The sequence below is a fragment of the Bos javanicus genome, chromosome 10 (assembly GCF_032452875.1).
Source record: "Bos javanicus breed banteng chromosome 10, ARS-OSU_banteng_1.0, whole genome shotgun sequence".
NCBI classification, from domain to species: Eukaryota; Metazoa; Chordata; class Mammalia; order Artiodactyla; family Bovidae; genus Bos; species Bos javanicus.
In genome coordinates, this window is record NC_083877.1 from 70,996,885 (window position 1) to 71,018,480 (window position 21,596).

Here is a 21,596-nt window from a genome sequence, read left to right on the forward strand (position 1 = left end):
GTTCCTTCAACCACCCAAATAGCATGATTAGACTTTGTCTCAAAGAGTTTAAATTGCTTTCAGGATATGATTGAGGTCTTTCAGAGAGGTTACCAGAACTATGTGGGCTCATAGGATATATCAACCATAATATCAACAAATAATAACAACATGTATCTGGTCAGTTTGGCATCAAAAGCATGAAAAGTCTTTATAGCCTCCTATGCTGTATATCTACTCCTAAAGATGTAATCATGGATGGGTACAACTGAACTATTAGGTACATCACAGTTACTGATAATATAAAAAAATTGGAAATGATTTATTCTATAACAGGTGATTAATTAAATAAAAAATGGTTACTTTCACATGATAAAACATAAAAAATCAATGACATAGAGAATGCCCAAGGTATAATTTTTTAAATAAAGTAAGCCATTTGTAAAATAAAATGACCCTGACTTTGAAAGAGAAGAAGGGCAAGGGAAAGAAATGTTAATCTTTCTCACTAGTTTGTAGGCCTATGGGAGATTTTATCACCTTAAGTAGCAATATTTTGAAAAGTCTCTACAAAGAGCATGAATTCCTGTTGTAATTAGGGATAAGCAAAAGACATGGGTACCAGAATTTGTAAAATAATTTCTTATGGGCATGATGTTGAGATAATTTGGCCTAGTTTTTAATTTATATAAGTATTAATATTTTATTTTCATATAATGCATATATACAAACACACACAAATTGTAAGTATACAGTATGGTGAATTTTCACAAAGTGAAATACTCGTATAACTCAGAAAAATTTTGAACACTACCAACATCCCAGAGACTTTCTTCATACTCTTTCCTCTTACTATCTCCTGAAGATACTACTATTTCGTCTCTCATACCACTCTTAGTTGTACCTGTTTTTGAATTTTATGTAAATGTAATCATACAGTATATGCTCTTTGACTCAGTGTTAATTTTGTGAGGTTCATTCATATTCTTACATGGAGACAGGACTCATTCACTATCATTTCTGGAGAGCCTGTAAAACTATTTCTTACAGGCCAGCTGACTGTGGTTGTCAATAAAGTTTTATTGAAATACAGCTGTGCTCTTCAATTTACATCTATGGCCGCTGTCAAGCTACAGTGGCAGAGTTGGGTAGTTGAAACAGAGATCATATAGCCCACAGAGCCTGAAAAGTATTTACTATGTAGCCATTTACACAAAAAGTTTGCTGACTCCTGTTACATAGCATTAATTATGTGTCTGTGCCACGATGTATCTATGCATTCTACATTTGGTGAACAATTGTGCTGTTTCCAGTTTGAGATTATACAATGGGATTGCCAGATTTGGAAATAAAAATGCAGAACTCTCAGTTAAATTTGAATTTCAGGCAAACAATGAAAAATATTTTTAATATAAGTATATCCCAAACATTGCATAGCAACCATGGGCTGAATAGCATTGCTGTGAATATTGAAATATGTGTCTTGTTATGAACATATGTATATAAGCAATTCTGTTGGGTATATTTCTAGGAGTGGATTGCTGGGCTATATCAAGTATGTGAGTGTTCACTCTTGGTGATTACTAACAAAGAGTTTTTCAAAGCAATTATACAAATTTATACTTTCACTGGCTACGTGAGATTTAAGTTGCTTCTCATCTTTGCCAATCCTTAATATAATTAGTGCTTTTAATTTTAACCAATCTGATGAATCTGCAGTAGCATCCCCATTGTGGTCTTTATATTTCCCTGGTGGGTAATTAATTTGAGTATCTTTTCATATGTTTATTGACCATTTGGATGTTGGGAAGGGGGCAGTTGTGTGTGGTACCTATTCAAGATTTTTGGCCATTTTTCTGTTCTGCCAAATGCCTTTTTCATGGTGGGCAGTGATATATACTATGATGTGGCTTATAATGGTGAACTGGAACAATCAGATTTTTTTCCCCTTCTCTTTCACTTTTTCATTCTTTCTGCCTGGAATTTGACCTGGAAAAGATGGGGGGAAGGGTAGATTTCAGCATGATCTGAAAATTCCTGAGGTAAAAGTCTAGGGCAGTGGTGTCCAATAGGACTTTTTGAAATGATGAGAATGCTCTGTTTCCGAAGCGTCCAATATGATATCCATTAGCCATGTGGCCATGTGTGACTTCATTGCTTGAAATGTGACTATTGTGACTGAGGAACTGATCGCTTACATTTTATTTAATTTTAATTAATATAAATTTAAATAGCCACATGGGGCCAGTGGTACAGAATTGAAAAGTGTAGGTCTCATAGATGGACTAAGGGTAAACCAGTTATAAAGAAGGTGATACAGGGATTGCAGCTAAGAGAGTCAAACAGTTTTTGTTTCTGAATTCCCAGGAACTGTTCAGATGAGACTGCAGTGGAGAGAATTTGAGTTACTGGAACTATTTTCATATCTTCTGTTACTGTGGGCTGACGTTATTGTTAGTATTCTTAGATTTTTTATAAGATTCCATCCCCCTTGTCCTGCCCCACTGCTGGTTTTTCAGCTTTTCTGAATTCTCAGAGTGAAACGAATCTTTTTCAAATGCCTCTGCAGTGAATAAATTGATTTAAGTTGGTTCAGAATGCTACAAAGTCCTCTCCCTCAGGAAGAATCAAAATTTATCCTTAAGATCTTGACAGATTTACCAGCTTCCCCTGACGCCTCTTAGGGGTGGCGGCCAAGTTCACAGCACTGCTTCCTCTCTGGGAAGACTCCCAGACACACAGGGATAGGCCCTGAGTAATCACATCTGAGCCACACGATCTTGTAATCTTTGCTATAGACAAATGGCTTGAAAACTGTCATTGAGTGTCAGAATAGGCTTGAGGACGTATCAAAAAACAGACTGTGGGGTCCAGCCCTACAGTTTCTTTTCCAGTAGATCTGTGGGTGGGGCACTAGTATTTGCATTTCTAACAAGTGCTCGGGTGACATTAATGCTGCAGATCTGGGGCCCTCCTTGAAGAATTACTGCTGTAGATAATTAAGTCTGGGACAGTCGCTCTGAGACAGGGCAACCAGTTTTTCTCAGCAATTTGAAAATTGGAACAAAGAGACACAGAGACTGGGGGCTATTAGAGCAGTGCTCTGGAAAGAAGGTCCAAAACCACCACTGTTGGGGTTCCCAGAGCTGGTCTGGCTCCTGCTCTTCAGTGGAGCCTTGGTTGTTCAATCCTTTGAATACAGCTTAATACCTTCATTATTTTGCAAACTGGCCTGCTTGCAAGTTTCTGTTGCCTGCCTCTAAAAGAACTTAAACTAAGACATGAGTATATGAGTTGTGTTCCACCACAAAAACAAAAACCATTCTAAACATTTAAAACAGATAATACAGTACAGGGAATTGGTCACACTGGTGATAGAGGGTCTGAGAAGACAAACAGGCAACAAGATTAGCAACAGCAGGAAGCTACCCTCACCAGTAGGCTGGAGGTACAATTGGAGAAGATGGCATTAACAAAGGCACAGTGACCTGGAAGAAGCTGGAACCACGGTGAACCAGTCCAAAGTGGAAAATGCTGCTGCAGCTGCCAGAAACATCACCCAAGTGCAACTTTGTGGTGGTAACAAAACACCCTGTCTTCTCCCTTCCTCCTACCTTCGGTCTTCCAGCAGTGCTTTTCCTGGCTGGGAAGTTCAGGGAAGACGACCTGGGATACAGAAGTTAGCTGGATGCTGTGTAAGGACAAGGTGTGTATAAGAAAGCAAGCTGAGGGCTAGCACTGTTTAATGTGGATTTCATATTTTTTTACTCAAAGAACATTTTGCCAACTGGCAAATTACTGAAATAATATGTGCACACTGTATAATTTCTAATAATTAACTAGGTTCTTATTAACTTGTTCCATAATTAGGGCTGACATTTCTGAAATAACCGTCAGGAGAAAATTGCAAATAATAACAAGAACTGGCATTTGTATAGTTATTTTCAATTTGAAAAGTGTTTTTATCTGTCTTACCTAATCGCTAAAAAAAATGTTGTGAAGTAAGTTTACCATTAGCTCCATTTGAAAAATAAGGAAACTGAAACTCAGAGAAAATAGCAACATGAAAGAAAGTCACGTAGCTCAAAAGTGGCAAAATGGCAAGATCCCAAACCTGGACTTAGTACCCAACCTCAATTGTTGCAAAACACCAAGCTATTGTGTGAAAACACATGCAGGGCTACAAACTTCAAATTCTTTCTCTGTTGATATCTCACTTCCTCCCTTATCTAAAACCCAGCATCTAGAATAAAACCTTGTAACCATTACTGAGAGAAAATATTTTGAATGATGAGCAAAATATACCAGGGTGCCTTTCCCTTACCTTCTTCTGTAGATGGTCAATTAAATCTATTCTCCATGGTCCTGTGGGTTCTTAATTAATAGGTAATGATTATTGGACAAGACGCAGCCTTTCATAAGATCATTCTGAAATAATAGCAGTCCTTTAAAAAGAAAAGAAAAAAGTTTAAAAAACTCATTTGAGAGCATAAATTAAGCTACACAGAGTGGGTGTTTCTGATGGCTGATGAGACTATTTTATCTAGAAAGAAATACAAACACACACAATGAGTTTATGTGAATGTGTGTGTGTGTGTTGGGGCGGGGGGTGGGTTTCCTTTCTGTCTGCATAGATGCTGTTAAGCTTCCTCTGGTTCCAGATCCACAGATTGCATTTCTGATGCTGAAGAGCCATCTTTGTTTCCCCTGGTTACCAATGAAATAGTGTGCAGGGATCAGTTCAAATTCATCACACATAGCAAAATGCTTCCAAACATAATGGCTTGCTTTCAGTATTTATTATCTATATTTATATCTATTTAATAGTAAGGGCAACTCACATGTATATCCACACATTTCTGTGCTTATAATCTAGTGTGTATGATGTCCTTTACATAGAAAAATGATATATGTAATACAGCACATCCCTATAATATTAATTGCTATAGAGAATGGAATTTTTTCTTCAGGCAGACTTCATCCTCTCCTTCATTACTGAAGACCAAAGAGAACCTGCTGAAGGGTGATTTACCCTGTAGAGTTACTCCTCAGAGTATATCTCAATACTGTAATAGACTTTTATCTGTAAGGCTAAGTCTTGCCTTATAAAGAATCTCCACATCCAGTTTGACTCAATAAATTTCAGGCTCAATGATTATATTTCCATCTAAAAGCTTTACACAGTGACAAGATTGGGAGAGCTTTAAGAATCCTCCCAGGTCAAGTTTCTTTCTGAATATTTCCCCACAATGAACTTCAATACATTAAGTCTACCCATTAGCTAGAATATCACTGATTGTACTCTTGATCTGTTGGCCAATGCAACATTTGTATTGTCTAGGTTCCATTTAAAACAATATTTGGAATGGGTGGAATAGCTCAGAACAGGAGAGCAATACTCAAAGTCATCTTCCTTCAGTGGAGAAAAATGTGTCTGGTGTAAGAAATTGGCTTGTTAAAAGAAAATCAAAATTTAGTGCTAGAATCTCTCCCTCAGAAAAACAAAACATTTCTCTTTCCTGAGATTCTCAATTAGTTCCATGAATATTTTTCTCTTGAACCCCATTATTCTTGCACAATGATATGAGAAAATAAGAGTGATAAGACTTTCACCAACAATTAGGTAGAGAATTGTTTGAAATTTTGTGAATTTTTTTTTTGTTCTCCCCACAAACCGTGGTCTTCTAGACATTCTGCTAGTGGAAACAGGGGTGTGCACTAATCCTTAAATGTGACTAAGATATTGAATGTCATTACAATTTACCTTTACAACTGGAATAACTGGATGTATTGATTTTTTTTTTTTCATTTAAAAAGACACCTAGAGATTTGCTCTCAATGTTAATTTTTCATAACGTTTGGTGATCATTGAGTAATGTAAAGTGCCATGGAAAAAAATACATATTAAAAATAAAAATTTCCTGAAGGTTCAGAATTCTACATACCTTTTGCTTACTTTTAATTAAACATATAGGTTATTAATATCACAGTAATTCCTGAACAGCATGATGTGTTGTTTGGCTGAAGTCGTACAAAAATTTGAAGAGTATGGTATATAAATTGAGGGGAAAGTGTGTGCATTTAAGAGTACATGTACACATATGTGTTATTTATTAAAACTTCAGGCAAGGATGTTGTCTTCCTGTGAATTCAGAGCCATGAGAGCGGGAAGTCTGCTGCAGAGAAGAACAAAAGCCATGGCTGCGCGATAGTATTATCTCTGCAGCAGCAGCAGCCTCCCTGACGGAGGGCTGCGGCGACTATCTAGTCTGTTACACTGCATTTTTTTATTACTGACACCCTGCGTTATTCTGTCAGCTCAGCCGACTAAGCTGTTCCCCGAGTTCTGGCTGGTCACCCTGACTCCGTTAAATGGGAGAAGGAAAGAGAAGGCAGGTGATTTGTACCAAGTGGGGCACGAGGAGATTTCTTTCCTTCGGGGTCAGCGTCCTTCATCGTCCGGGACTTGGGGAATTCCAGGACCGCATTTAACCCAGAAACCAGAATGTCCTATTCATTAGTTGCTGCGCAGAGGGAAGACAGTGAAAGGCTTAATCTCTTCCCAGCTGGGGCCAATAGAGCTGGGTTGATCAGAGTTGCCTGGCTGATGTGCAGTAGCCTGGACCCCGCTGGTCCCTCAGAGACCGCACGGGGCCTAGAGGAGGTCAAGTCAAAGGACACGACCTCAGGGAGCTTCCCCCCCAACTCTTGCCCGCGCAGCCTGCAACTCGGCTCCTGAGCGACCACCGCTACTACAGCAAGGCTGGAGGGCGGGGAGGGGGCGGGTCCCGGAGTGGGCGGGAATAGGGGCGGGGACGAAGAGGGTCCGGAGTTTGTTGGGAAGTGTAGTTTCCAGCACCTCAGGAGCGTAGCTATCCAGGCTCTGCTTGTGGAGTGTGAACTACGATTCCCAGGAGTACACGGGCCCGGCCCGGGAGTCCATGCGCAGTGGGCGCCACATTGTATCCTATCAGGCGAGGAGAGGGTGATGTCACCTGCGAGTTGGTAACCTACGAGCGGCTGTGGAGGAAACTGTTTAACCGGATCCCATTGTACCCGGAGCGCAGAGCCGCCTTTTCAGCATGCAGGGGCTGCTCAGGTAAGGGGGACGTGCCGCGTCGCCCTCCGCACTCATTCATTAAGAGGCACCGCGCGGTGGCGCGGGGGTGGGCGCGCTTCTTCGCGGCCCGGTGCTGGGTTCGCAGCGCGCCCTCCCGCTGCCTTCCCGGAGCTCCCGGGCCAGTAGGTAAATATTAAACCCGTCCTTCAGGTTGGGTCTGGGTGGGAACAGGACCTAGACAGCTCCCAGCTGCCAAGCTGGGTTTGGGAAAATGGCTGCAAGCGCGGCTCAAAGCAAGGCGAGCCCGGGGGAAAGCTCCCCGAGGACGGAGTTGCCTCCCTTCTTTCTTTCTGAGGCGCTTGGATGCCAAGAGAGCCAGCAGGGTACCACTCGCCGCCTTGCCGATGACACGCTGGGGCTCTGGGGCTCTTGGCCTCTGCTGGGTGCTGCGGGCACTGCTACTGTAGGGAGTTGCTGGCCCGGGAGGCTCTGGAAGGGAGAATCCCGAGGTAGGCTTGTTAGAGTGGTAACCGAAGAGGCGGGACTCATTTACTCGTTCGCGTCCCAGCAGAACCCCCGCTATCCCGGGTACCCTCGCCTCAAGACTCATTGGAAAGGGATGGGGTGACTGTAATTTAGGCGAAGTTGGAAGCTCAAGGTCTCAAACGAGAAAGAGGAGGGAAACCCACGTTGCGGAAGGAGCGAGGGGTGTTTGCGGACAGCGGCGAGGGGAGGCTGCGTAGCCTGCGGACCGGGTTCGAGGCGCCACAGGGCGATCCAGCCCCCCGTCCCTTTGGGTAGGGCACACCTTGGTGCCCCTTGCACTGATGGCTCCCTCGACCAGGAGCACTTGAGCTAGGACGAAGAGTCTGCCCGGAGCGCTGGCTGGGCCGTGGTAAAGCGGTGGGTAGAGTTGAATAATCTAACGATACGAGTCGCAGTGGAACAGAAGGGCTGGGTAATCGGTTTTCCCAGCTAGTGATGAAAATCCAACTGCTTGTGATTCGCATGGAGACGTGTGCGAAGCCCAAGAACTCTAAAGTCCTCTGGACTCCTTTCCCTAGCAGCCTTATCCTTTCTCTTACTCATTCATCAAACCTTTGCTAAAGGCTCTGTTCTCAAGTTGCTCTCAGCCTGCGATTGGGGTATTCTGCCTCTCGTGCCTATAAAATATTTTAGTGGACCCAGGAATCGAATACACTCCAACCGTCGTTCACTACCGAGCCCCTCACCCTTCGCCCCCCATCTCCAGGATGCTCAAGGAGAGCATTAAGAGTAAATGCCACCCATGACCGTTTTGCTCCCGTTGAGCTAGTAGTTTCCCGAGGCTCGGGAAGGACCTGGTGAATTGAAGCGGAGTTTGCCTGCAAGACGAATCCTGTTGCCATGGCGACTCCTGCCGTCGGAATCTTAACTGCTCCCACTGCTGTTTCAATTCGTCGTGGCCCTGCGGGCAGCTGGGAGGGCGTGGCCAGTAGGTGTGGTCAGATGCTCGTCCTGGGCCCAGCTGCTCTCTCCTGGTCACCGGTTTCACAGTCCTGGCTCTCTCTATTCCCTGTAAATAGCTTGAATACAATTTTTAGACCCCTTTCCCTCTGTCAAGCCCATACCTGGTCTCTCCAGCTCCATCCCCAGAAAAAGCTGTTAAGAGCCTTTGTCCTAAGGCAGACTCCGAAAATTACAACCAAAAGATCTCTTTACTCTTTCACTCTAGCTGCTTCATTTTCCTAATAACATATGTAATAGTGTTGGGAACAGCTTTCTCAAGGAGGGAGTTCTCTGTCATGCGTGAAGAGAGCTCCCTGGCTACCAGTAAAGGTCCTCAATTTGCCCTAAGTGCAATTCTAGGGACAAGTAATGACTGAAATTGAGTTCTGGAAGTCACTGCTATCCCATGTGTTTCTAATGAAATCTAAAAGCCTGCCTAGAGGATTCAGATCCTTGAGAGGGTTGGGATCTAGGAAGCCTGAGTTCTGCTCTGGCATTACTGGCTTCCCCATTCTGGGGTGAACCCTCTGCCTCTGGGGACCTCAGTCATTGTTGACCTGGGGAAAGCAGCATAGAGTGTTTCCTAAAGTTGATTTCAGTATAAAGTCTTGTGACTCTAGGAAGGAGTTGTTCGTTGTCTTTTATTTTTTTCAGAGAAATCTGAAGATGAGAATTTAAGCCCAGCTTTTGACACTGTGACATCGGGTTAATATCTGAGCCCTACTTGTATAGCAAAATAGCCTGGGTCTCATGGTAATCCTTCAAAGTGGGCAAAGCAGCTATATTAATATTTATAATATTAGTTCTACTGTTATTACTATTATCCCAGTACCTGGATGTCTATTTATCTTTTTATTGTAGAATTGTTTAGGTTTTGACTTTTTAGATTCTCGTTGAATGCAGTTATTGGTAATTTAATTGCATTAAGAGTAATTGAGCTATACATTTTGCTTACCTTCTGCTTTCATTTCATACGGTAGTGTATTATCACAGATATTGCAATTAAGGGGTATGTGTATATCTGTTAGCATCAATGCATGTGCATTCACGTGCAGGTAAATGCTTGGGGATGCTGTGTGCCAGGCGGTTGACATTCATCATCTGGTTTTAAGTAGGTGGTTACATCCCCATGAGGAAAGAGTATCAGAAATTTCACTGCACTGATATTTCACTACAAACTACAATTGCCTTCAATTATCTCACTTCTTGATTCCCTGTAATGCTGTTAACAATCCCACCGTTTGTGGGTTTTTCCCACTCAGAGGGTCTTTTGAGAGCAGAGTCTTTGTCTAATCTATCCCTGCGTATCCAGCAATTAAAGCAGTGTTTGGCCATTGGCAGGTGTTTTATAAGTATTTGTAGAACATGATTGGAGATCCAAGATCTATATTCTTTCCACTGATAGTTTTGTCACCAGTTGTAACAGTCCTTAGTTTTCTGTCAAGCAGTTTCATCTCAGCGTAAACCAGAACTCCTGTGCAGCATGTGACTTGAGGCATAAAAGGCCTTCCAAGTGTTTGAAATAATTGAATTGTAACTGTTTGCTTTTGGGATATATTCTCTCACAGACTACCCCCCACCCCCATAATTCTTAATACACTTCTTATTACCCCAAATCAGACATTTCTCAATTTCTCTCTGTTGTACTGTCCTTGGCCCAGATAACTTTCCCAGGAGGTGTACAACAGGAGAATAGGGAGAGAGACCAAGGCAAAGATACCTAGAGACTTCTACTAGGCCATGAGTGACCCCCCAGAAGCACCATTAAGTAGAAAGGTGGACAATAGGTCGCTCATCTGGGGTGGCGTTATTCTATGAACAGGGTAAGTTATTCAGACTGCTGATATGAGAGGAGAACAGGGTAAAGACATTTGCCCAGTATTTGTAGCATTCAGTTATTGTCCAGTAATTTGCATTCTGTGGGTTTTCAGAAGTGTAAATGAGTGAGGAGATGTGATAGTAAAGAGGTTGCAGTGGGCCATGTCCTTGGGTGGTGCTTACAGGAGCTCAGTGAGTAGGTGCCAAGGAATTTGAATCCTGACTTTCTTGCTTTGTGGACACGCCTCTGGGTGTTAAGAATTGGTGTGTCTCTCTGTGTGTGGTTTTATTTGAGCTACTTTGTTTAAAAGGCTGCTTTTACTGTTGATACTGTGGTCATCAGAACAAATAAGGTGTTTACAAATAAAACATAGTTAAGACTGAAAGTGTTTCATTTTGTAAATATTTGGGGGATTGTATAAAGAGTGGCTTTGGCTTGAGAATCTTGAGGTCTTCTGTGAAATTACTTAAAAACTTACAGCTGTTGGATCAGGGGGAACAAGCTTTTCCAACAAAACTTGGTACCACTGATATCCTTAGGTGTTTGGTTCAGGAAATAATCACAGAGGTGGTAACTTCTGTGGGGGCCTTCCCTGGCTTCGCATCATGCCCCTGGCATTTCTAAGTGTTAAGTCTATTCTAGTATTGCAGGAAACAAAGCAACTTTGCCCATTTAGGGTAGCAAACTTGTTTAATCTCTATAGGTGGCCCCAGTCAAAACAAAAGTCCTTCTTTTTTGTGTTTTTTTTTTTCCTTTGGATAAGGAATGTGAGCTCCTGTCACTTATTTTGGTATCAAAATGTCTAACTTGGTAATGGAGGGAATCTTTTAAGTGAGTATATGTATCTTAAACACTTAGAGCATCAGATCATAGTAGTTTGGTCTATTTGAGAGCACAGTTTAGAGGCGACTGCTGCATAGGTAATATTTCAGAACTTGTAAGGAGGACTGTGTCTATAGGTTGGTGGGGCAGGCTGGGGCTGGCTGTCCAAGGATACCTCTCTTGAAGGATGTGCTTGGAGTGGTTGAGGGGTTGATAGATTGGAGTTGAAGGATGGATCTGAAGTGCCCCTCTTCTCCCATCCTTCAAGCTGCTACTCCGTGGCCCCACTGAAAGAGGGACAGTTGAAGATGAGATGCAAGTGGATCTGGGTGACCTACATTCCACTCTAGCAGACTATTTCCGCAGCAAAAAAAAAAAAAAGTGTTTACCTTTGTATTTTCTGGCATCTCCACTGTTCCAAAAACAGAGAAATAAGCATTTTGGAATGAGTTTGCATTCACGGGACACATGTCTAAAAATGATTTGATTAAATCCTAGGAGCGTACCAACGAGCACATAGAGCCTGCCCCACCCCTGCCCATTAATCTGAGGTCACCAAATACACCCTCAGCCTTGGTGAGCTTATTGTCCCTGTGGATGTTTAAGTACTCCTGGCTTTTATCCCATCTATGACTTTCTGCAATGATGGCTCCCCTCATCTGAGCATCTGAATTCTCCTTGCCCTCTCAGTTCCAGCTTCTGGGAAGCCTTCCCTGCCTCGCTCTCCATTTTCACAACCATCCGTGGCACCTTCCTCCTTAAGAGCCCTCAGCCTGACCACACAGCCAAAAATAGTCACAGCTAATGTGATACTAACAGTCAAGCAATGTGAGGTGCTAAGCTGGGGTCAGGGCTTTCCTAATACTTTTCTTGAGCTTTACCATGGCCTCTTTCACAGCTGTAGTGGGTAGGTACTGTTATCACCGTGTTATAGTTGAGGAAACTGAGGCATGAAGAAGTTCACAAACTCACTGAACTCACACAGCTAGTAACTGCCAGACCCGATTAGGGACCCAGGCTTCTAATTCTTTACCTCCACCCCTCCCCCCTTGCACGCACACTCGCACACACATTATTGCCTTGCCTCGGGTTTTCTCTCCACTGAGTAGGAGGAGTCACAACTTCCTTTGTGTCTTTTGATTTAGAAACAGTGCGGGGGTCAATGACAGTAAATAAGGTCGATTGAGACTAAAACTGCCTATTGACTTAAAAGTTTCTTAGAGTCTGATTTTCTGGAACGAAAAATGTTACATGAGATTAGGAATGTTGCATTTGTGTATTTGAATGATAAGAATTTTTGAACTCTCTCCTTTTTGCTTTGTGAATGATTGGCAAATTACTTGAAAAAGGAAATGCTTTTACCTGCCATCTCTGAATCTATGTGCGTTAAACCCTCTTGTTACCTGAGATAACTTTTCAGTGGGTTGAATCTTTTATCTGAAGAAAGCCCTTCTCACTCAGAGCAGGGCCATAGAAACCTGTTTTGAGATTTAAGACTCCCATAATTTCTTAGCTTCCCAACTCCCTGTTGTCTTTTAATATTTATGGTGAAAGCTCTTTTGAAAAGAAAATAATGAAAACTTGAGCAGTAGTCAAACATGTCATCTAATGTTGGTTATCCTTAGATGGGTTTCCTGGGTGGTTCTAGTGGTAAAGAACCTGCTTGCTAGTGCAGGAGACATAAGAGACGTGGGTTCAATCCCTGGGTCAGGAAGATCCCCTGGAGGGCATGGCAACCCAGTCCAGTATTCTTGCCTGGAGAATCCCATGGACAGAGGAGCCTGGCGGACTACTGCCCATGGGGTCACAGAGTCAGGCACAACTGAAGCAACTTAGCACACATGCTTAGATATTAAGCCTTTTTCCGAACCCTCACCTTAGAAAAGAGGCTTATTTTTACAGTGGAGCAAATTTGGTGCCAAATATACAATTGCAGTTCTTTTAAACCATAGCCACTATTGTGAATTAAATGTGGAAAAACTAGGGAAGTAAGTTCAATTTCCAATGTTGGTGTGATTTCCTGACTTACAATAGATCTCTTACTTCTGGCTTAACACTGGATATTTTGCCACGTTGATAATATTTAATGAAGACTATTGAATAAAATACAAATTGTGTCATTTAGGGAAATAATAGGGAAGTTAGGCCCTAACAGCATATTGCCAGGAAAGGAAAATGAAAGCAAAAGGCTTGTTAGCCCTTAAGCTGCTCAAACATAATATTCATTCAACAGACATTAATTTCAGAAGAATTTTTAAAATTCATCTTGTTAGGTTTCCTAAGTATGTCATTCACCTTTACTAATAGCCCGAGCTCTTTCTGTTCCATAAATTGCACCAGGATCAGAGTTGAAGGTTCCCGTTTCTGCTGGGCACACAATTAGGGTCACCTATTAAACTGGTCTTTGTCATCTTTATTTCTAGGGCGGGGAGGGGGGCAGTGGTAGGAAACAGACCTGCTGTATGATTAGCAAACATTGCCCATCTGATGGAGTGTCTGAATTTAGATTTCCAAGTGTAGATAGTCTAGATCTGAGCTTTGGGTATTATCTGGGCAATGCAGATGCCCATCTTCTGTTTTTTGAGATAAGTTCTCATATTCTGGCTTACTGGCTAAGCTCATTTTGTTAGTGATGTACAAGCCAGGTCAAGGGCATGAGTTAGTTTTGCCTGTTCTTGGAGCCACCAACTGCACCTGTAATCCTAGGAACTTTTTTTTTTTTTAATTCTTTGTGCTCCTGGTCACAAAGGAGACTAGACAGTGGATAGACCCTGTGGATATATCAGCATATAGCCCTCATCACTAAGGGCGATGATGGTCCCATATTAGAAAATGAACTGATGAGGGTTTTAGTGTTTTTCAGATCCCATAAGTTAGAGGCAGGGCTTCACTGGCAATTTGCCAAGGAGCTATGTTTCTGCTTCTGACAGGTGTCCTCCTGTGAAGAGTGGGTCAGGAATAGGGGCAGCTTCCTAAAACACAGCCATCATCTTTTCCCTTTCTTAGGGGTGTGACCGCAGTCATTAGTGCATGCTTTGGTGCCCTTTCTGGGCTTCGCTCTTCTCCCATAAAGCTTTTGCAGATTTGTACCCTGGAAGACGAGTGAAGGATCATGGCCAGAATCATTCACCTGGTGAACTAGATTGTTCACATGCGTCTAGGCTCAAATTTATATTTGTTGCATAGAGTTTTGGTAAAACTGAGCAGTGAGATGTCTAGACACAAGTTAATTTAGTACCTAGTTCTGTGACAAAGGGTTAGACTAGGGACTCTTCTAAATCTTGAGAATTTACTACAAAACTTATTGTAAAAAGGAAATGAAATGGACAAATTAGACCATTTAGAGGTCATTGGTGCATTCTCTGATTCTTGAAAGTTAGTGAAATGGTGGATATAGAAAATGTAATATATGGTTTGGGTCAAGGTAAAGGATTTAGGAATTAAAAAATAAATGCTGCTACAGTTACTCTGTATTAGTGGTGGCTGTTTGATTTAGGATGATGGTGGGAAAAGAAACAACAACATTTCTGCTCCCATTCCATCTGTGTGTGGCAACCTTGTTTGCCTTAGAGGTGCTCCTTTCCCTGCTCAGCACTCAGTGGTCATTCAGACTTAAAGTCAGAGAGAGTCTGGAATGAATGTTGCTGGAATTGAGGCCAGTAGCTAAGGCTGCATTGTATCCTCAGAATGTTGAATCAAAGGCCTTTTATTACATTTTTGTATTTTAAAATCAAGAGTAGAAATTGGATTGGTCCAGTGTTCTTGCCTGGAGAATCCCAGGGACAGGGGAGCCTGGTGGGCTGCCGTCTATGGGGTCACACCAAGTCAGACACGACTGAAGTGACTTAGCAGCAGCAGCAGAAAACCTCTATGACCCATTTAGGGCTTGACATTCATTGAGGAGGCACGAGGCTGCCTTGGTTCACATTTTCTTAGTTTCTGCTAAGGAATATGTGTGTGTGTGCATGTATTTTTTTTTGTTGTTGTTGTTAGTTTGACCCAGTTTCTTTACAGACTGTGACTGAAGCTACCTTTCTTCCATACGCCACCTTTTTCTACTATACTCCTTGGATTGTAATTTGAGTCTGAAGGACCAGTGACCTACTTCTTTGCCGGTTTTTCTCTCACAGCTTCCCTGTGGGCTAAGGGAGACCGTGATCCTCTGTGGCCAGGTTCCATACCAGGGGAGACACATTCACCGACCTTATAAAGGGCCTTGCCCCTTAACCTCCTACTTAGAATTAAGTAGGAGCAGAGAAGAGATGTGTGGCAGCAGAGAAGAGATGTGTGGCAGCAGAGAAGAGATGGCTTATGTTGTAATTCTCCCAAGCTCAGATTGTTTTTCTGATGGAACAAGTTGGGGGAAGTAGGTGGAAGGGAGGATAGAGGGAGTTATTGGGCTTCACTTATCTTATCATTTGTTTCCCTCTGGATTGCCTTTGTTTATACTGTCTCCTCAGGTCAGGAATTCCTCCAGCAGAAAGCACGCATCCGCATGGGGTTGTTGAGACTGGGGCTTCCTTCTTGTGCTCGAATTGCTGACTCGGCTGTCCTCTCTCCAATTTGATCTGAAAGAGGGCTGGAATGATTTAACCTGCTTTAAATACTTCCATTACGGGGAAAAGAGATATTAAAATGATGGCTTGTGGGCGAAAGGATTAATGATTTTTCTAATAGGGAAAGGAGATGATGCTGAGAAAGTGTAACACCTATGTCTAACTTCTTTATGTTGGTTGCGAGTTTAGAAACACGTTTGACACCTTGAATGAAATCTCTTCTTCTTTTGGTTGCTGCTTGGCAATTGCACAGAGGAAAAAGAAACACCATTTGATTTTAGGTTCAGTTTTGGGTAATCTTGGTAGTTCCTTTAAACTTTCCTGGGCCTCTATTTCCTCACCTGTGAAACAATGCGAAAATTCTAAAATTTTATGAGAACGAATTCATCCTAACATAATGACCTCACATGGTGTTGTGTGATGTTGATATAATGTCCATTGGGTTCCCCTAGAATGGAGATCAGCGAGGGGGACCTTTGTTTTCTTACTTTCAGAGTTTCCAACCTTAGTCCCTGTCCTCAGCGCAACGTTTCTGAAACCCTCTTCTTGGCTGGAAGCTAAACCCTCGAGGTCTGATCTCTAGTCTAATCTCCTTAACTGAGCAGCCTCTAGTCTTCCCCAGGCTGGGGGCTTAGGAAATTCCATAATAAGGGATGAGGCAAGACTGTGGTGTCTTTGAGTGACCATCAAGTTCTCTTTAAGTCGATCATCTCTTTGAACTAGAATTTGATTACCACCATTGGCACACAGGATGGATGCAGCCAACAGTCATATTTGATTTGGCCAGCACAACGTCATTTTTAAAAATGGAATAACTTTAGTTAACATTTATATTCTGATTGTCACTGGCCTCACCGAACCCTAGTGCCTCATATACGACCACTCCGGTTCATGTGATACTTTTTAACCTCCTTGGACCCTGAAGGCGTTTGAGTTTTCAATCCCCATTTTAAACCAAATTAAATTGCAGTAAGAGGCTCTGTGGGCTGGCAAATGACCCAATCCAGGGTTTCTTATCTCAGCTGCTGCTGCTGCTGCTGCTAAGTCGCTTCAGTCGTGTCCGACTCTGTGCGACCCCATAGACGGCAGCCCACCAGACTCCCCCGTCCCTGGGATTCTCCAGGCAAGAACACTGGAGTGGGTTGCCATTTCCTTCTCCAGTGCATGAAAGTGAAAAGTGAAAGTGAAGTCGCTCAGTCGTGTCCGACTCATAGCGACCCCATGGACTGCAGCCTACCAGGCTCCTCCATCCATGGGATTTTCCAGGCAAGAGTACTGGAATGGGCTGCCATTGTCTTCTCCGCTTAATCTCAGCACTATTGGCATTTTAGGCAGGATCCTTCTTTGTTGTTGGGGGCTGTACTGTGTGTGAAGGATGTTCATTAGTGTCCTGGGCCTCTACTCACTAGTAGCAACTTTTCCCCCAGTTATGACACCAAAAATGCCTTCAGATGTTGTCAAATGTACCCTGGGGAGCAAAACTGGGTCCGGTTGAGAGTCAGTTGGCAGATTTTGGATGGCCTGGGCATTTTAAACATTGGACCAGGCTTGGATATTTAAGGATAAATCAGAATTCATCTGGGAAACTGAGCTACTGTGCTGTTTTTTTTTTTTTTCCCCCCAGGAGTGGGGGTAGTTGGTTAGAACAGGGTAAAAAGGTCAGTGAATCAGACCCTTCGAGGTCGCTTCTTCATTCTTCCATGACCACTGCCTGGGAGGCCAGCCATAGTTTAAGGACATGTCCTTGGTCACAACAGGGGGCTCTGAGGCACTGATGCTGGGTCAGGGCAAGCCCCCCAGAACTAGTGCACAAACAACTCTGTAATACATAGCTTGTGTTGGTGGATCAGTAAAGTGATCTGTGGATGAAGATGATGAGGCTTTGGGGAAAGAAAAAGTCAAAGACCAAGATGCTTTAAAAAAAAAAATAAAGCTTTTAAAAAATAACAGTTTATCTCAAATCAGCAGTCAGGGAAGAGCTCTGAAAGGAACTAGCAGCAGACTGATGTCCCCCACCCCTCTTTTTTCCCTCTCCCTCAAAAAAGAATGTTTGTAAAACTTGACTCAAAAACGGGCTTTGGCAACACTTAAACTTGCCTTGCCTCCCAGAAAAACATTGGCCAAGTTTCAGTGTACAGAGGGAGAGTGTTGTGAAGTTTTAATTAACCAATCCAAGCTCAGTCCTTGAGCAACTAATCCAGCGATAATGCTTAGGGAAGCACACAGTTTCAGTTAAAACATAAACCATCAAGTCTCTTCTTAGAGGGGTAGGCGGGACTTCTAAAGGGATCCATGCCTCTTCCTAAACACTGTTGGTTCTGTATCCTGGTTGGGAATCATAATTCTCCATGGTGGTTTAAAGAAATGCCTTGGTATCACCTCTCATCCTTCAGAATGGCTGTCATCAAAAGACCACAAAAACAAATGTTGGTGAGGATATGGAGAAAAAGGAACTCTCATACACTGTTAGTGGGAATGTGACTTGATGCAGCCACTGTGGAAAACTGTATGGAAGTTTCTCAAAAAAACAAAGAGAAGTACTATATGACCCAGAAATTCCACCCCTGGGTATATATCTGAAAAAATCAAAAACACTCATTTGAAAAGATACACGTACCCCAGTGTTTGTAGCAGCATTGTTTAGGATTGCCAATATAGAGAAGCTACCTAAGTGTCCATCAACAGCTGGACACGGATAAAGAAGATGTGTATATATATAATGGAATACTACTTAACTATAAAAAAGAACTTGCCATTTGCAGCAACATGGATGACTTGGAAGACAGTAATATGCTAAGTCAAATAAGTCAGAGAAAGATATCCTATCATATCACTTATTTGTGAACTATAAAAAATACAACTACTAAATATAACAAAAAAGAAGCAAGACTCGTAGAAAACAAGTGATCACCAGTGGGGAGAGGGATAGAGGGGCAATATAAAGGTGGGTGGGTATTAGGTACAAACTATTGGGTATAAGACAGGCTGCAAGGATGTGTGTACAACATGGGGAATATAGCCAGTATTTTGTAATAACTGTAAATGGAATGTAACATTTAAAAATGTATTTTTTTTTTTAAATGAGATGCCCAGGGATTCTCATTCAGTAAATTTAGGATTTGGGCCCAATCTTCAGGATTCTTAAAGCTCCCATGGTAATTCTGATATTTAGCCAGGACTGAAAACTGCTAGGAACACAAGATCCTTGTGTTTGGGAAACGTGGTTATAGTTGCAAAGGTGTGCTGGCCTGGATGGCTGGGTGGTTAAATGCACTGCTCTTTTTTCATTTTTTTGTTTGTATCTGTTTTGATATGAATATTTTGTTTTCCACAACTTTGAATTTATGAAAAGGATAAGTCTTTTATGTGTGGTATAGTGTGCATTACCTAATACATGGAACCTAATGAAAGTGAAAGAGGAGAGTCAAAAAGTTGGCTTAAAACTCAACATTCAGAAAACTAAGATCATGGCACCTGGTCCCATCACTTCATGGGAAATAGATGGCCAAACAGTGGAAACAGTGTTAGACTTTATTTTTTTGGGCTCCAAAATCACTGCAGATGGTGATTGCAGCCATGACATTAAAAGACGCTTACTCCTTGGAAGGAAAGTTATGACCAACCTAGATAGCATATTAAAAATCAGAGATATTACTTTGCCAACAAAGCTCTGTCTAGTCAAGGCTATGGTTTTTCCAGTGGTCATGTATGGATGTGAGAGTTGGACTGTGAAGAAAGCTGAACGCAGAAGAATTGATGCTTTTGAAGTGTGGTGTTGGAGAAGACTCTAGAGAGTCCCTTGGACTGCAAAGAGATCCAACCAGTCCATCCTAAAGGAGATCGGTCCTGGGTGTTCATTGGAAGGACTGATGCTGAAGCTGAAACTCCAATACTTTGGCCACCTGATTCGAAGAGTTGACTCATTGGAAAAGACCTTGATGCTGGGAGGGATTGGGGGCAGGAGGAGAAGGAGACGACAGAGGATGAGTTGGCTGGATGGTATCACCGACTCTATGCACAAGAGTTTGGGTGAACTCCAGGAGTGAGTGATGGACAGGGAGGCCTGGCATGCTGCGATTCATGGGGTCGCAAAGAGTTGGACACAACTGAGCGACTAAAGTCAACTGAATTCGAGTTTTTTATATTTTGGTAGACTGTACTGAAATAACTTTTGAAAGTTATTCTCTTCTTTTCAAAATGCTTCCTTGGGGTGATTGAATATGCATGTTAATCTTTTTTTTTTTTTTTTTAAAGCAAAGGAGACAAAAAGCACCCAATGGCCAATACCATGAGTGCCCTTGGATAAACTGGGTGGGAGTAAAAGCTCTTATTAGCCTTTGTTCTAGAAAAATCTAGATTCCAGACGGCATCTAGATATTTCACAGCAAAGTTAAACTCAGGTTCCTGTCAGACTCGTCTCTGGCTTCATAAAATTGAGGCAAATTTGTTTGCTGCAGGTTTCCTTCCTCGGCTTATGCCATGGGCCATCATTCAGGACTTTAAAGTCCTGCATTGTAAACTATCAGAGGTGGGAAATACAGTAAAATGGCTCATTTTACTTGCATTTTACTTAGAATAATCAGATTAGATCCAAATATCTATCTAGCATAGCAGAGGCAAGTGAATAAGTTTAAGGAGAAAATATTGTACCTGAGCCTTGTATGGCCTATCTCATAAGCTATGGAAGTGTCCCCTTAAAGCATCATTTGTTTATTCATTTGGCAGGTAAAGAATGTTTTGATACTGGATGTGAACATATCAAAATGCTGTTTTATATCCCAGCTTTCCCCCTTTGGAATGCAGAACTCTTGTTTTACTAAATAAAGCTCAGATTATCCTCTATCTTCAGCTTCTGAAATAAAAAAAATTACGTTGTGCAATAGGTGAAGACTCTCCCCAATGAAAGATTCTTTGCTTCCACTGGCAAGTAATTTCATGTTTTGCTTATTTGGATCATGTCCACATTTTCAAAGGAATGTAACCAGCATCAGTTATAGGAAGCAATGCTCTACAATCTCAAATCAGTTTTTCCAGTATGTTATTCCTGCAGATCCAATCTTTTATCCTCAGCTCTTTTCTCTCCTAAATGCCAATTTTGAGTCTCAGATGGCCATGCTTTGTATTAGAAAAAAATTTGTTAGCGTGACATGATATTAAAGAAAGAATGGCAGTTAAAAAAAAAGGCAGAATACAGCTTTTTATTTTTTTTAGGGTTGATGAAAATGTTCTGAAATTATTTATAATGGTTACACAGTTTATAATTATACAAAAACCCTCTAAACTCTTTAAATGAATGAATTTTATGGTGTGAATTATATCAAAATAAAGCTTTTATATATAAAAAAAAAAGACTAAAAAGAATCAGACTAAGTAAAACCTTAGAATTTAGACCTTGAGGATGATATCTTGGCCTTACTTTTCTCTCTCTTCATGTACACCTTAATTTTTTCTCTAAATAGATAACATGGACAAAGAATAACTGTGATCATTCCTCAGGACCACCTGAACCGTGGGAAACTTTGTTACAATGACATTTTTTTGTAATGAAATATGGCTCATATTTTTCTCATCCCTCTTAATTGTGAGCTAGGGCATGAAGGGTTAGACAGGTTTGCAAAATTTTATACCTGTGTGATGATAAGCTAAGATTTTGGCTTAGTTGCAGTTTGCTTTAAACTTGTTGTGTTCCATTATTTTGCAGAATGTTTCTGCTATAGAAGCTGTCACACTGTAAAAAGTACTCAAGTATATAATCTTGTCTGTAATACTGTGTATGTTGGAAAGGAATATTTCATTTATAACGGATTATGTAACTCAGGGTTTCTCAAATTTGGATTCATGATCATTTCAGAACCACTGCATTAAAAGTTAA

General features: G+C 41.8%; 1 protein-coding gene and 1 long non-coding RNA gene across 4 annotated transcripts in view; one reads left to right on the forward strand and one right to left on the reverse strand.

Annotated features, from left to right (window-relative positions):
- Positions 1-533: 533 nt before the first annotated feature.
- On the reverse strand, positions 534-6,474 carry LOC133254774 (uncharacterized). The gene is made up of 4 exons (XR_009738763.1): positions 6,387-6,474; positions 4,304-4,424; positions 3,594-3,670; positions 534-1,968 (listed from the first exon to the last, which is right to left on the reverse strand). It is a non-coding gene; the product is annotated as an uncharacterized LOC133254774 (long non-coding RNA).
- A 480-nt stretch (positions 6,475-6,954) lies between these two features.
- Positions 6,955-21,596, forward strand: part of DAAM1 (dishevelled associated activator of morphogenesis 1) — a 182,409-nt gene continuing 167,767 nt past the window's right edge. Inside the window, exon 1 of one of the 3 annotated variants that reach the window (XM_061429032.1) lies at positions 6,955-7,078. The gene's annotated coding sequence lies outside the window, so the exon portion shown is untranslated. Of the gene's footprint in view, positions 7,226-21,596 lie in introns of all 3 variants that reach the window. The other 2 variants (XR_009738759.1, XM_061429033.1) reach the window with 2 other exon arrangements.